Genomic DNA, 16520 nt, shown 5'->3' with positions numbered 1-16520 from the left:
AATTTAGGAGGATTGTTTTAATAACCCACCATTCTGTGTTTAACTTCAAATGAAAGCATTTTTGAGATAAATCTCGAGACCAAAAATTTATTAGGATACAAGTTCCTCTAAAAACAATCTTTTTTAATAATAAAAAGGTAAGTTACCAGTGGCGGAGATAATTTTTTGAAATGTGCGTTTTACATTTTGAAAACATTGAATAAGAAAAATTACAATTTTACAAATAATTTACCATGAAATAGGTATATTGAAAAAATTTACACGTTTAATAACAAAATAAGAAAAAACCTTAGCTCAAAAATAGGATAACTTGTCTTAAGGATAGTCCTCAGTCACTTCCACATTTCTTGGGTTCATACATGTAATGCCATTGCATTGACCACATTCCATAGTGCAGGTGAGTCCCATTCGCTTGCATCTACATGCTTTTTACAGCCTTTACAAAAATTTTGTCTAAAACCCATGTATGAGCAATGGGCTGATCTGAATGCATTGGATTCGTCTCTCGATTATTCAGATTCCAACCCCAATCTTGCGGTGGTAAATTGTTATTTAACCAAGCCTGTACCCTGCGATATTTTCAGATCTGTTTTCCCAATACTATAATTATATAACATATCACTATGGTAAAAATGTGACTGTTGTTTTGATGGCTATGAAGAGATACAGACCAAATTGTGAAAGCAGTATCGCAGATCTGCAGGTAAGAAAATGGTACCAATTGTATCTTTCTCGAATTTATCTGCAGTGAAGGTACCAAAAGCAGATTTTTTGTCAAACAACACCAACAAAAGCAACTTCATTCTTGCGCTCGGAAAAGTATTGTTGGAAAATGGAATCAATGTTAAATTCGCTAATGGTGATGCCGATACTCTTATTGTAACTACAGCGGTAGCAATAAGTGACATTTTACCAGAAGGGACTGTAGCAGTAGTTAGCGAAGATACGGACATTATAGTGTTACTGATTCATTATTGCCACAAGAGACTGTTTATGATTAGTCCGGAGAAAGGTGTCAAAACCAAATAAAATAATCGACATATCGGCCTTACAACAAAAATTGGGGGATCTGAAGAATATGATTCTTAGTGTCTACGCTATATCTGGTTGTGACACAACGTCTGCTGTGTTCAATAAAGGGAAGATTAATTTAGAGAACACCATCCAGAAGAAAAAGTTATGTGAGCTATTAAAAGAAATTTATATTCCCGATTAGAGAAAGGAGAAGTTAGAAGAAGTTACATCTCAGTTTTTTATAGCAGCATATGTTAAAAACTCGACAAAAATACATGCTTTATCAACAGTACGTAGCTAAAAGAAGTCTTAATACCAACTTCAACTTGGCATCATTACCACCTACCTCCAATAGTGCGAAATATCATGGACTTAAGAGTTTTTCATCAGGTATGTTAAATTTATTTTGCATTCAAATGTTAAACTAAATTCTCATTTTTGACTTACAAGTACAGGCTTGGTTAAATAACAATTTACCACCGCAAGATTGGGGTTGGAATCTGAAAAATCGAGAGATGAATCCAATACATTCAGACCAGCCCATTGCTCCTACATGGGTTTTAGAGAAATTTTTTTGCAATTGCTCTTCGGGAGGATGTAAAAAAGCATGTACATACAAGCGAATGGGACTCACCTGCACTATGGCATATGGTCAATGCAGTGGCATTACGTATGAACCCAACAAAAAATGTGGAAGTGTCCGGACTATCCTTAAGATAAGTTATCCTATTTTTGACCTAAGGTTTTTCTTATTTTGTTATTAAACGTGTAAATTTTTCAATATACCTATTTCATGGGAAATTATTTGTAAAACTACAATTTTTCTTATTCAATGTTTTTAAAATGTAAAAAACGCACTTTAAAAAAATTATCTCCGCCTTTGGTAACTTAGCTTTATTAAAAATATCGTTTTTATAGGAACTTGTATTCTAATAAATTTTTTGGTTTCGAGATTTATCTCAAAAATGCTCTCATTTGAAGTTAAACACAGAATGGTGGGTTATTAAAACAATCCTCCTAAATTAAAGAATTCGCACCTGCGCCACTGAAATTCTAAACATTTTGGTTGTTTATCTTTGTGGTAGGAAATTTTCTTCTCTTCAATTTTTTACTCGTGACTTTTTTTCTTAAAATCGTAGTTTTAGAGTTATTAAAGAAAAAGTAAAAAAAGGGCCACCTTTTTACCCCTTGTAGGGGTGGTTTTGGGGTGACGGGCTCAACGCTTCATCGCTGGGGTTTCAGGATGTTTAAAGATCTACAAAATGAAGCTCCATGCCAAATTTCAGCTTGTCTCTAATTTGCTGAACCTCGGCCTGTATAGGCTCTGGGCTACACTCTCAATAACGTAACTTAAAGTTTATTTGATATCGCTTATAGAAATATCGTTTTAAGATACAACATGGTTCTCAAAAAAAATATTAGCTTGCAACAATTTTGAAAATTTGTTTAGTTGAATGGATATATCTGTTTTAGAAGAAATTTATAGAATTGAAGTAATTTTATTATTTAGCATTAAAATATTTTTTGTATTAAATTTAAACTTCGCCGTTTATACCGAAAGTAATATTCAATTGTTGTTTAATAGAAAATATAAATTTTCGTGAACTATACCGGGTGCGTCTCAAAAGTGACTCACCCCCTATAACTTTTTTATTTTTTCAGATAAAAAACAAGATCTATTAATTATTCAATTTTTTTCGGTCACTTATTTTATTATTACGGTTAAATTTCAAATTAGAATGCCATAGCTGTGTTGAAAACACTAATTTTTAATCAAAGACTCTTGGAAAAATAAATTTGATCGTCTAATGTTTATAGTGTCTTGTCCTGGCCGGTTAAAAGATGCCCAAATCTTATTTTTAATCAAATGTTAATTTTTTCAGATGGAACGATGGTGACTTATTAGCATATTTGGAAAAAGCATTTATTACGAATAATTTGATACCACACACTTGGTATTTCGAGTCAAATTATAGTTATGAACCGCAGGTTACAATTTCAAATAAACCATAATATGTAAAAATGTCACAAGATGACATATGTTATGTCATTCTATTCAGAGTGTAACTTTTTATCGAAACTTCCGGTTTCACCGGAAATGACTACAACATTTGATTTTTAAATGGCACCCGCGGTATTTTTTTACTTTACTTATCTAATTTATATTAATAATTTTTTACTTATCTAATTTATATTATGATATGAATTAGGATTTACTGACATATTCAATTGTTTTCGATCACTTCCGGTTTCACCGGAAATGACTACAACATTGGATTTTTAAATGGCAACCTCGGTATTTTTTTACTTTATTCGATAGAAAATGACACTCTGAATAGAATGACATATCATATGTCAACTTTTGACATTTTCGCATATGGTTTATTTTAAATTGTAACCTGCGGTTCATAACGATAATTTGACTCGAAATACCAAGTGTCTGGTATCAAATTATTGGTAAAAAATGCTTTTTCCAAATATGCTAATGAGCCACCCTCGTTACATTAGAAAAAATTGACATATGATTATAAATAAGATTTGGGCATGTTTTAACCGGCCAGGACAAGACACTAAAAACATTAGACGATCAAATCTATTTTTCTAGTCAAATCTAGATTCAAATCTAGTATATGATCTATTCAAATCTAGTATATGTACTAAAATACCAAATCTCGTTGTTTTATCAGAATAAGTAATAAAGTTATAGGGGTGAGCCACTTTTGAGACGTACTCGGTGAATACACTTATTTTTGAAAATTGTTAAAAGCATAGATGAAAATCAATGAAATAATCTTTAGAAGAAAATACAGTTTTTTTTTTGTTTAATGTTCATATGTTCATATGTTAGAATATGGCTATTTAACAAATAAACAGCATATGAATATCTAACAGTGCATAAGGTAATGCGGGTTGATACTAAACATGCAGAAAATAGCGCTGGCAGAAGACGCCAAGTACAGGTTCTGCATAACAAGTGATAAATTATGAGGCATGTCATATGCACCAATTTGAACTATTAGGTAAAAGCACGCTGGACCGAGCAGACCTCGGAAATATATCACACTCGTATAATGTAATTTACCTATAATAAAAGGGTTTTATTTAGTGAAAAAAATCTAGTTTGTAAAATGAAGCCACTAAAAGCTGCCTCGTTCACAATACAGCTTTTGTGTTTTGTGGCTTATTAGTACAGGGTGGTTAGGCGCCTCTCATGGAGGCTCCAAGGCTCCAAGGAGAACGACAGTTTGTATTGAAATTAAATTTTGGCAGCATATGTAGGTTAATTCAGAGCACTTTTTAAAAATACAGAAAATTCTATAGGGTGTCCTCAAAAAAAAACTATATATCAAAGTTGTATTTATTGTATTGATACACCCTATACATTAATTGATTTTCGGATTCTGGGAGAAAAATAAAGGTGAGTTTTGTAAGAGAAGTATATCACATACTCGGACTAATCTGTAATAATTAAAATATGTTTTAAACGTGTATCTCCTACAATTTTTAATTTTTGTTAAATTAACAAGAGGTAAGTATATCACAGCCACCTAGATTTTTTCAAATAATAAAGATCTCCTGACGCAAAATCATAAAAAATAGAATATCTAGGAAAATCTTTGTTTGAGGGACAGGCAACCTTAATAATATTTTGAAGATATATATAAATTCCCCATTGAACACCGTAATAATATACTGGGTGATCCATTTAAAATAAAGGAGTAACTTGCTTTTAAAACTGATTAGTATTCCATATTAATTTTGTCTCACCCTGTATATCTTTTCGGGTCAAATTTCAATTTGATTTAACATACAACGGTTACTGTAATTAAATATCAGGCTATACAAGGTTAACTAAAATTTAGGTATCGAAATTTAAAATTTACTCTTCATTTTCACAAAATGTGAAATATGTCAAAATCATTAGATTTTAGGTATATGCTTCTTTAATAAAACTCGCCTTTATTTTTTTCCTAGAATCCGAAAATTAATTAATATATAGGGTGTTCCATTAGAAAAAACGCAACTTTGATGTGTAACTTTTTTGGGGACACCCAGTATAATTCTATATATTTTTATAAAATGCTTTCAATTAACCTACATATGCCGCCAAAATTTTATTTTGATATAAACTACCGTTCTCCTTGGACCTTCCGCGGCGTGTGAGAGGCGCCACCCTGTACATACAATCATTTTACAAAAAATAACTACTTTATTTTGTAGAGTTCTTTTTCAGTAGCGAAAAAAACAGACAGGGTGTAAAATCAGTTTAGATTATTTAAAACTAAAATATGTAACGTATGATAAAAAAAATGTATAAAACCACAGTAATATAATATATGCTATTTTACATCAAGTTTTTTTTCCTTAGTATGATATTTGAATCGCTTATTTGTGAAAGGATATAAGTCATTCAGGTTTTGAGAAAAATGAGAAAATATGTTTAAAACAATAACCTATTAAAAAATAAAAACCTATTAAAAAATAGTTATGTTTTTAAAGACATTTGTTATTTTTGTCAAATGTTAGCACTTCTTTTGTTTTTTTTTTTAATTTTTGAAGCATCATGTTATTTTCTGAGAAATTTGAATTTCCCTGACTTATATCCATTCACGAATTGACGGGAAGAAGACACACTAAACTGTAGAAATTCCGACTTTATTTAAGTAGTTTCAACAAATAAATAAGAGCTATTTTACAGCTATATAGAACAAAGGAACTGAAACTTTAAACTTGAAGAAAAGCATGATTTACAATAAAATATGAACCTAAAAATTTAATTATTTCAGTTTCCCTTTCCGTATTTGGCCAATCCATACCTGGTTTCTACGACCTATATATATCTTTATTATTTTCAGGAATATATTGAAGTGCTTTTCAAAGATCGTTAATTTTTTTATATTAATTGGAACCTTTTTTTCTACATAGGCTCATTGATCCGGAATTCTCACAACTTGATTGTTTGTAAAAGGTACTTTTCTATTCCATGGATGTATTTTAAAGCCTCAACGCTGCCTTTTTTGTGTGATCGTATCAGAACTCCATGAAACCATGATTCTTTTTCGGACCTTGGAGTAGTTTTTCCACCACTTTCCAACGATAAACAATAAATTTTCACAGTAAATTTCCTCTCTGTTTTGGAATTGCACATAACTTCACAAATTTCCATTGGCGTGTACAGTCTGTCTGTATGCTTCATTTTTCGTTTGACCAACCCAAAATCTCGGTCACAAGGTAGAAATGAGTGACCACGAATAGGAAACTTGTGAAAAACTTTTTCAAACTTGCCTGTATCTGTGAGGGCGAGGCAGAATCTGATCATTACATTGTTTTTGTTCTGGCCTCCGCCGTCGCTATAAAGATGTCCGTCGCTATAAAGATGAAGTTCCTTCACTGTAGCTGGAATATTTTGCTTTATGTACTTTAGGATGAAAGAGCGTGTTTCATTTGGCCCTTTTTTAGCAATACCCTCATGATAAAGAAAGACCTGTGCTGTTTTATTCTTCAAATACTGAATGGAAATACAGAAAGCTGGCGTAAGTAAAATATGTCTTGCACGGGAATGGATGGGAAAGAAATCTTTTGCATATAATCAAAGCAAAGTCCGAGCACGGTGTCATCTTTTGAACATAGTTCTGCCGTCTTCTTAATACTGTTATGAAATTTTTTAGAATGCCCTTTGTGGACTGCAAGTTCAACTAATGCAGTTTTCTTTGCTGCTTCATTCAACGTGGAACTGTTTGCTTTAAGATCAAGCTCTTCACACTTGCAGCAAGTATCTACTTAGGGTCTCCCGAACTTATTTATGGAAACCGAATTAAATTTATGAAAAGATATAAGTTACCGACATATATCCTTTCAAAAATAAACGAAATATTAATAGAAGGCTATTACTAGAACAGCTAGCCGGGACTTCTATCAAATCATTATTAAACAATTAGTCGCTGTTTAGAAAACAAAATTTCATCATATACTCATTTTTCCTAAAATGGTGAGTTATATCCCTTCACAAATAAGCGATTCATTTGTAGACTCAATTGATTAGTAGTGTTTAATTTTCTTTGTGTTTTAAATACAAAACTTTTCATATTTTTTAGTTTTTCATAAACTTTTTACGTTATATTTGATCTGAAGTAATACTTTAGAATTTTGCTTAGTCTTTATTCCAATTATGTACTTTTCTATGTAGTAGCTTTCACTAATGCGCTTAGTTTAAATCGCCAGAATAGAATAAAACATTTACCTCTAATATTGTAATTATTTTAGCAACTTAACCTTACTGTTGTCTGTAGTAACAATCAGTTTTAATTAGGATTTTCAAAGGTAAACAATCAGGTTAATTTACCTTCAGTTTATCTCCGTTAAATAATATTATCCTAATTAACATTCTATACCTTTTCGGTTCGTTCTATAAAATTTAATTAGTTATTTTTAATGAATTATTTAAATATTGTATGAATTTTTACGTTTTATTGTTAATTAAAGTTTCATAGAAATATGACTAACTTTTAACATTTTTTTACATTTTTAAGAAACAGTTTCTAATTCTTTTTCTATTATAAAAAATAAATATAATTTTTATAAAAATAGAAGTAAAAATGTTTGACGAGCGTCAGCGAGTCCGACATACAGCTGAGGTTCAAAAAGTCATTTTTACTCCGAATAGAACATGCAATGTTTTTTTTCGAATGCCCCTAATAACTTTAAACAATTTAAAATGTTCCAAATAATATGAAAATATTTAAAAGCCACACCTTGTATGTAATTATATATCGAGAAATGGTTACGCTCCCTGAATTTTCGTACTTTTATGCCTAGGCGTTAAAATTACTTTTTTATATTGTCACGTCCCAAAAATTAATACTTTTTTAACGTTTGAAAAAAAAAGTTACACATCAATTATATGAAAAGTCAAAAATTGTAGGTATGTTATTGTTTGCAATTAATCATAAATTTTATATAGGCCTAAATGCTTCTGGAGAAGTCAATAGTAATAAGTCGCAACTGATTAATTTTATAGATAACACAAAATCATATATCATATTTAATATTATAAATTAGTTGCACCTTGAATATAATAAAAACACATTTGTCAAAGTAACACTCTAACGCCAAAACATCAACTGAAAAAAAGTATGTTAAAACAATTGGATTTGCTTGAGATTTCAAATAATTTATTTTGATATATTTACAAGAAAATAACTAAAAATATCTACATTTTGTAGCGGGTTTGTATTTTTATTTTACACTATTTGTAGTTTTTCATTATTATTTAAAACATGTAAGTACTATGTATTATAATATCATTTGATATACCTTTGTACTATCAAAAATCTTATGAAATGTTGTTTTAATTTCTTAAGTTATGACAGATAGTATCACCTGATCAAAGTTCTTTCCTTTTGCCGGAGTTACATAAAAATTCCGTAGATACCTAAGATACCCATTAAACTTTACAAAAGTTTATTTTTCTTCAAAAAAGTTGAATAACGATATAAATTACAGATATATTTTGTATACTTAGAAAACTTAGTTTCTTTGCATTTTTACTTTTTCAATTTTTTTAGAAAGGTAGTCTATAAAGTTTCCAACCGGATAATAGTACTAAGCATAAATATTTATTTGACTGAAATTATAAATTTGATTTTTTTTTAATTAATCATAAAGTTTTCTGTGAAAAAATGATGATAAAACAGTTCCTGTTTCAAATTTATAATTTCAATCTAGTAACTATTTAGTCAACATGTTTAATTTATGTCAATAATGACAGGTATTGATAATATTGATTCCAAATATCTCGAGAGCATACTCATAGCGATTTTTACCAAAAGACCTGTTTTACGTAAAAAACGTCGTAAATGTTTATTTTTTACTCAGTAGTTTAATACTGGTACGGACGAAAAGTTTTTAATCTTCAATCCAGTTAAAAAATATGAAGATGGCGCCCCCTACAAATAGGAACCATATTGACATCAAAATCAAATTTCTCATATCAAAAATCTTCCAGATACCAATTGTCATCCAAATATTGACGTTACTTCAGAAATTATTTGACAAAAAATCAAAATAAAAATAAAATATCTGCACCTTGTATCTCCGAAATTAAGCATTTTATGACATACATTTATACGAGCTTTTTAATTATTTTTATGTGCAGAGTATGCTGCCGAAGTTTCCGGAATACAGTTGGGACCACCCTGTATAAATAATTGAGAATCACAAATTAACAAATTATGAAAAATATAAAAATAAAATTAAAAAAATATTTTTTTTTTCAAGGAAGGATGTAAATTTTGTCATACTGGATTTAACGGGATAGCAATTTTAATCAAGTATTTCTATAATAAAACTCAGATAATATATTTACATAAAAATTCCGTAGATACATAAGATACCCATTAAACTTTACAAAAGTTTTTTTTTCTTCAAAAAAGTTAAATAACGATATAAATTACAGATATATTTTGTATACTTAGAAAACTTAGTTTCTTTGCATTTTTACTTTTTTAATTTTTTTAGAAAGGTAGTCTATAAAGTTTCCAACCGGATAATAGTACTAAGCATAGTTTTAACCATATTAACCAGTACAAAAAGTTATTGGTATAATTATGACTAAAATATTTATGAGGAGATGCCCTTCTCTTTAGATAATATTTGTCCTCCAAGCGCAACCTTGATCTTGAAGAATAAAAAGGTTTCATCTTGAAGAATAAAAAATAATTCGAACAATTCCAATTCAATTATATCTCGGTTGATAATAAACCCTTACTCGCAGTAGTAGGTACTCGCAGTAAGTAAATTTTAAACTTAAATATATTTTATTGCTTTATGCATACTCCAATGGTCGTTTGTGTATTCCTGGAGGGAATATTTAAAAATGCTATAGACTTCAAGAAAATTCAATAGAACATTAATTTGTTTCACGTATATTATAAACAATGGGAGCTCTCTGGAGCCTCTACGGTCTGAGCTATATATGCCCTAGATAAAAAAAATAGACACTAAAAACAAATATATTTTAATTGTTCAGACCATATGTAAAACATATATGTTAAGACCATTCCAAAAATGTATGTAATAAATGTTTTCAAAATCATTAATTTTTTTTACTAGCGGCACTAGGTTTAAATTTTGCCGATTAGGCATTTAGAAATAAAACTTCATCTAAACCATTTATGTAAGCAGCTTTTTTTGAGATAAACGTATTACATATTCATTCAATGCCTAAATATCTGTATTTAATTTATTTTAGTATATAAAAATGCACAACTTAAATAAATTCTACTAATTATTTACCCTGGCGCCTCCCAGGCGCCACGCGAGTTCTTACATCTGTAAAACATACGCGAGTACTTAAGGGTTAAATAAAAAAAAATTGATAAAATTTTTTTTTCTTCTAGATCAATACTTTTAATATTGAATTAGTCACAAAAACGTTATTTACTCGAAATTTAATGAATCATTGACTCTAAGTTAGAAAGAATGCAATCATTTTTTGTTTCAATGTACCCAAACATATTGTTGCGAACAAAGCAAGCTATAAAAATATACTCCTTCGGAAATTCCCGCCAATAAAATCACCCTAAAATACGAAGAGAAAGTCACGACGAAAGTATGATTTCCAGAAGAAAATGTGGCTGCAAAATGGTCACGTACATCACGTACCATACGGGACAACTGACCATTTTGCGGGAAAAAATAAAAGGGCCTAACTCTGTCTCTCGACGAGAAAGGTAGTATCGCAGAGACCCGCGACCGTACCCTGCTACGGTTCAGTTTTCACGCGCCACTGAACAAAAAAGATATGTTTCTGCACCAAGGAACTAGTAAAAGTAAAGAATCGAACTGAGTCTCTCACCGACAAGGGTAGTACCACCACCACCAGATTTTCAAAGTTTTCACGCGCCGGTGAACAAAAATTATAAGAGTTTCTGCACCAAGAAACAACGAAAAATACGCCTGTTATTTTACGTCTCATACACAAGTTTTACTTTTCTGCTCCAAGAAATTCTAATTTTTCCAAGCCAAGAAAATTAAATTATTCAGTAAACGCGGAAGTTTAGTGCTAGGTAACTACTCTTTCAGAAACCAGCATTTGTTAGTAGTATTAGGCTAGATATAGTTTTTTCCTAGACTATAAGCTTCCGAACAGTGAATAGTGAGTGATACAAAGTGTGTTTAAACGGCCAGCGAAGTTTATAGCGCAGTATAATATAATCCTTGGGTATTATACTGTGGTCAGCTGTACCTTTTCACCGCCAATACAACTTCAGAAGTGAGGTAACGAATTTTGAAGATTTATTCATGACAGGGTTTTAATGACAATTTTTAATGAAAGTGATTTGGAACATTTACATGCAATTTTTTTATCATCAAGTTTTAGTTTTTTATATTTTCAAAGATCTTGTAACAGATAGTATAAATTTTTGTCTAGCATAAAGAGTATGAATGAGAGAATGTAAGGATTTAGTATAGTAGGAAATTGTGTTTATTTTTTTTATTGGATTAAATATTATTTGTTATTGTTCTACATTTATTTTTTATTCAAATATCCAACCAATATCCTTGACAATACAGTCTATTAAACTAGGTAGTATACGTACTACCTGCTTGTTTGACAAGCTAATACTAGGATCACATATTCTAGAATGTCTGTACGGCAGGAATGACAAATTCTGCTCCGTACACATATTAACATAAGTTTAAAACATTTATTTCTTCATAGAAACTCAAATTTGTACAAATTTTCCCGAAGCTCATAAAATTAATTGGAATTGTTCGAATTCTTAATCAAAAACTGTTAAAATTATTGTGCATTGAAGTTGACGATGAATGTCTTTTAAACCGTTAATTTAATTGACTAATAATAAACAATTTTTGTAGGGCAGTGAATTTTCTACAAAACCATGAGTTACAAAATTCATAAGAAAAAAGAAAACTGTCTTAAAATAATTAAACTTCAACCTATAATAACTTTCGAACTTATCGGTTTACAAAAAAAAATTCTAAGAAAACTTTTTTGTAGGGAATTCAATTTCTTACTAACAATACATGAGACGAGATATTTTTTCCAAATCCTAGATACCGATATATGACTTTTTATTTCTAATAATAAGGAAAAAATAAAAAAACCAAAAGGCGGAAGAACTTCCTATTTAAATTAAGAGCTCATACTAGGAGAGAATTCTTTGAGGCTTGGTTTATATAAAGTGAAAAAAACAGTCGATTTTTTTGGCCCACCCTTGTATAGAGGATATATTACGTTTGTGAAAGTATAAATATAAAAATAATATACTACTGAATTTTCATAACAATTTTAAATAAAGAAAAATGATAGCATTTTTTATTTATTATCACATCATTTCACTTAATAACGTTTCTTAGTAAAAGATACTCATAATAAAAGCATCAAATATTTACTTTTAATTGAGATAGATTGAAGGAAAACGTTCGCTAAGGTAAGGGCAACATTTAATAAAAGCAATTACACTTGTAATTAATTCGGCCAGAGGTCCTATTGTAAATGCAGGAGATGAAGCCTAGATCTAAAATTAGAACATTACGAATTTACCTCTCTAGGGAACGCTATCTGTTTTAACTGTAAAAACGTTTCCGTCGAAGTAGAAAAAAATAGATCTAATTAATTAATTACACAGGACCCGGCAAAAGTGTAAAGCTTTATTCAGAACCTCGAAATTAGTGGAATAAATTAGTGATTTCAATTATACTTTATACTTGAAAATTTACGATCATTTGCAATGTCTAAAAAATATAATTAATATTAATAGAATAGCAACAGCTTGCGGTAAAAAAAATTATATATAGAGCCTAATAATTAGGTTATAAAACAATAAACTTTTTATATTTTCTAACATCAATTTCTCTTGACGGATGATAATCTCGCAATTTACTAGTAAATTTTAAAGTATAATTTAAACATACAAACAAATGTTTAACTTTTTCCACTATTTCAAAATTACTACCACTCGTTTTGACGTTCTGACTACTTACACTGAAATTAGAGGGACAAATATCTACGCTAATTGAAACCACTAATTTCGTCCACTAATTTCAAGGTTCTGAATGAAGCTTAACTAATCTTAAAAAATAAAAATATTAATGCCGACTTGAAAGTAAACAATATTTTTTTTAATCTAGAATAGAAAATCAAGTCAATTAGAGAGGTTCTAAAACAGTACTGGGTCCGCTAATTTTAATTTCTGTTTCCTACATATCAGTGCAACAAAGTAGTTGTTCATTAGAATGTGTGTAATTATCTTTTTAAATTATTTTACAATACATTAAAAAACATTTATAATATACAGGGTGTTTCGAAAAAACATGTGCCATCTCTCGTGGGGAGATTCTTCACGTAAAAATAAGATAATTCCAAGTCTAATAGCAACCTTTAAAAAAAATTAATATCATTAACTTGCAAAAGTTTTATATAAGTACTCATTGATCCATCATCAAAAAATTTGAAAAAAAGTTCCTATAAACATGGGTATGGAAATGCATAGTTTTAGAGTTACAGAATGTTTTGATGACACTTTTTAAGGTTAACTTTGTAATTATCTTAAATACCTTTTTTTATTTGAAATTGCTGTATGTTGGACTATTAGTAATAATAACTAATAGTAATAATATTTAATTATAACTTAACTAAATATGTGATTTAATAATTTTATTTTTATTTTAATTTTATTAATTGTAATTAATAAAATTGCGTTTATTTCATCAAGGAGGCCAAATTGGACAAAATATCAAGAGATAACTTTTAATTAGCATTAAACGACTTACACAATTTTGATATCAAAAGAAAAAAGTCAATGGCGCACATGTTTTTTTAATATTTCAGTGATAACTCATACGCACGTCCCTGATAAATTTTTTGTCACTTTTTTAGCATTAAAATATGTAGCACTTATAATAACTTTTACCCTCAAAATTTCATTAAAATCACTAAAAGTACTAAGAAGAAAATTATAATAAATCTAAAGATTATTAAGACTTTTACACCCTGTAGTTACGAAACAAAGCAGAATTGGACCTATGTTAATATGAAAAATAAGTCTTATTTTTAGATGAGAAATCTCCTAACCAGAGATGGTACATATTTTCTGAAACACCCTGTATGTTAATCTAGTAAAAATAATGTGCTGTGAATTATTTTTATTAGTTTCATACACGTTTGTACAAAAAAAGTACATAGGATAACACAAGTTATTAATAGACAAATAAAAGATGACATTCCTAAAAGTTTTAATAAAATGAGAATCGTAAATGAGAAAATTATGCAGTTCATTCCTAAAGAACAAATTTAAAATCGATAACCTATTATTATAAAACAATATAGAAAACACACTGGCAAAGTAAATGTATATAAATCAATTATGAACTGTTTTTTGCATATTTTATTATTTTATTATACGTTTTTTTTCCTATTAGTTATCAAAATGTTAAACGTTAGCCATATAAAACAACGCAGTTGATATATTACATCGTGATACGGTAGTTCAGTAATTATTCTTATTATTTTTGATTCTCCAAGTACAGGGTGTCCAATTTTGGTTGAAATCATACGGTATTTCTATTATTAGTGAAGATAGGAGGATGCGGTGTGCACAAACCTGTCCCACTTTTTTGTCAAACGGAAGATGCTGTAAACAATATTTGCATAGCTCTCTTCGTTTCTGAGCTACAGAGTATTTTCAAAAATTTTGCAATTTAGGACAGCCCCGTATCTCCGTTCTTGTGAATGATATCGAAAAGGTAAAAACTGATTCTTGTAGAACATTTTACGTAGAATAGAGTGGCGTAGTTCAACGAAAAAAATATTTTTGAAAATATGAACTAAAGTTTTTTTTTCAAATGAAACACCCTATATATTTATAAATCATATGATCCGTCTTGCTATGAGCTTCTCAAAACAAATATCTCACTTTATATTTATTTTCACTATTTACCGCATTATTTAAAATACCATTTTCTTATTAGTAGGCCGTGTTAAATAACACATAAATCAAAACGGTATTTACTAAAATTGTCATACACATTTAACATTTTATTTGGGATTGATATATTTTACTTTTGAACTGTTACCACTGAATCTCTGAATATGTTTTCCTTTTTTTATAACGGAATTTATTATTACGGGATGGGTTTGCAAATATCTATAAGCTTGCATTATTAAAGCATTTTTCAGAGGCTCGACATTGTTGAAATTGCCACGATATATTTCATAATTCAAAAAACCCCAAAATCAGAAATCGGGAACGGACAATTCCGGGAATCATAGAGGCCCTCATATGGGTTCATTGGTTCTAATTCATTGATTTGAGAAATAATAATTTAACCAAATTAAAATTAAAATTCTATTATTTTCAAAGTTGTGAGAGGGAGCCCCATTTTGCTGAAAGTATATTTCACATAAATTAGCTAAAGGAATATTTAAAAGTTCCGGAACGATGGCTTCCAAAATTTACAAATACCGCTAGAGAGTTAACAGGAGTTATGTATCAAGAGAGTATAAAGAATTTATTGGTGACTCCCAAAATAAAACAAGAGACAGATAGAAGTATACTTTTAATAATTCTTTAATTTCTTTCTTTATCAATTATGGCCTACTAATAAATATAATCTTTTAATAATTACTTTTAAATATTGCAGTAAATAGTGAAAATAAATATAGAGTGATATATATTTTTGAAAAGCTTATGGCAAGCCAGATCGTATAATTTACAAATATACAGAGTATTCAATTTAATAAAACATAACTTTAGTTGATATCTTTAAAAATATTCTTTTCGTAGAATAATGGACTACGCCACTGTATTCTACGTAAAAAGTTCTACAATAAACAGTTCTCGCCTTCTCGATATCTTTAACAATAACAGAGTTACAGAGGGTGCCCCAAATTGCAAAATTTTCAAAAAGACCCTGTAGCTCAGAAACGGAGAGGGCTATGAAAATGTTGTTTACGGATTCTTCCGTTTGACAAAAAAGTGGGACAGGTTTGTGCAAACCGCATTCTTCTATCTTTACTAATAACGGAGATACCGCATGATTCGAACTAAAAAAAAGTTATATTTTATTGCCATGTAAATTAAGAAAAGTAAAAGCTATAAAGGTATTAGTTTAAGTAAGTAAAAGACTGTGGTATGTAATACTAATAAACATAAAGTCTCTTTAATCGGGATATAAGTTTATCGGAACATCCAGGTTATATAAAATATTAATTAAAACGTTAATATTGTAAGAATTATTTAAATATAGCGCCAAAAACTAGGCTGACAACTCCTTCCTGGAAGCATAGAATTATGGGTAGCTTGTTGTTATGGTGTTGTTAGTTGTTATGTATTGAAAAATAAACAAAATTGGAGAATAAAGTATAAAAATTACATGAAGTCATTTTTATTGTAAATACAATAAAGACATTGATGTGGTTATCACATTGAGTTTTATAGTGAGCCACCAAATATGAAAATAAACAGACTCTATAACTTAAA

General features: G+C 29.4%; 1 protein-coding gene across 1 annotated transcript in view; it reads left to right on the top strand.

Annotated features, from left to right (window-relative positions):
* Positions 1 to 16520, top strand: part of LOC115889494 (probable cationic amino acid transporter) — a 357520-nt gene that overhangs the window by 203525 nt on the left and 137475 nt on the right. The window lies entirely within an intron of this gene.

This window comes from Sitophilus oryzae, unplaced genomic scaffold (genome assembly GCF_002938485.1).
Source record: "Sitophilus oryzae breed Bouriz unplaced genomic scaffold, Soryzae_2.0 scaffold_815_pilon_pilon, whole genome shotgun sequence".
Classification (NCBI taxonomy): Eukaryota; Metazoa; Arthropoda; class Insecta; order Coleoptera; family Curculionidae; genus Sitophilus; species Sitophilus oryzae.
Note: the sequence above shows the minus strand (reverse complement) of the source record. Positions and strands in the feature narration are given on the sequence as shown.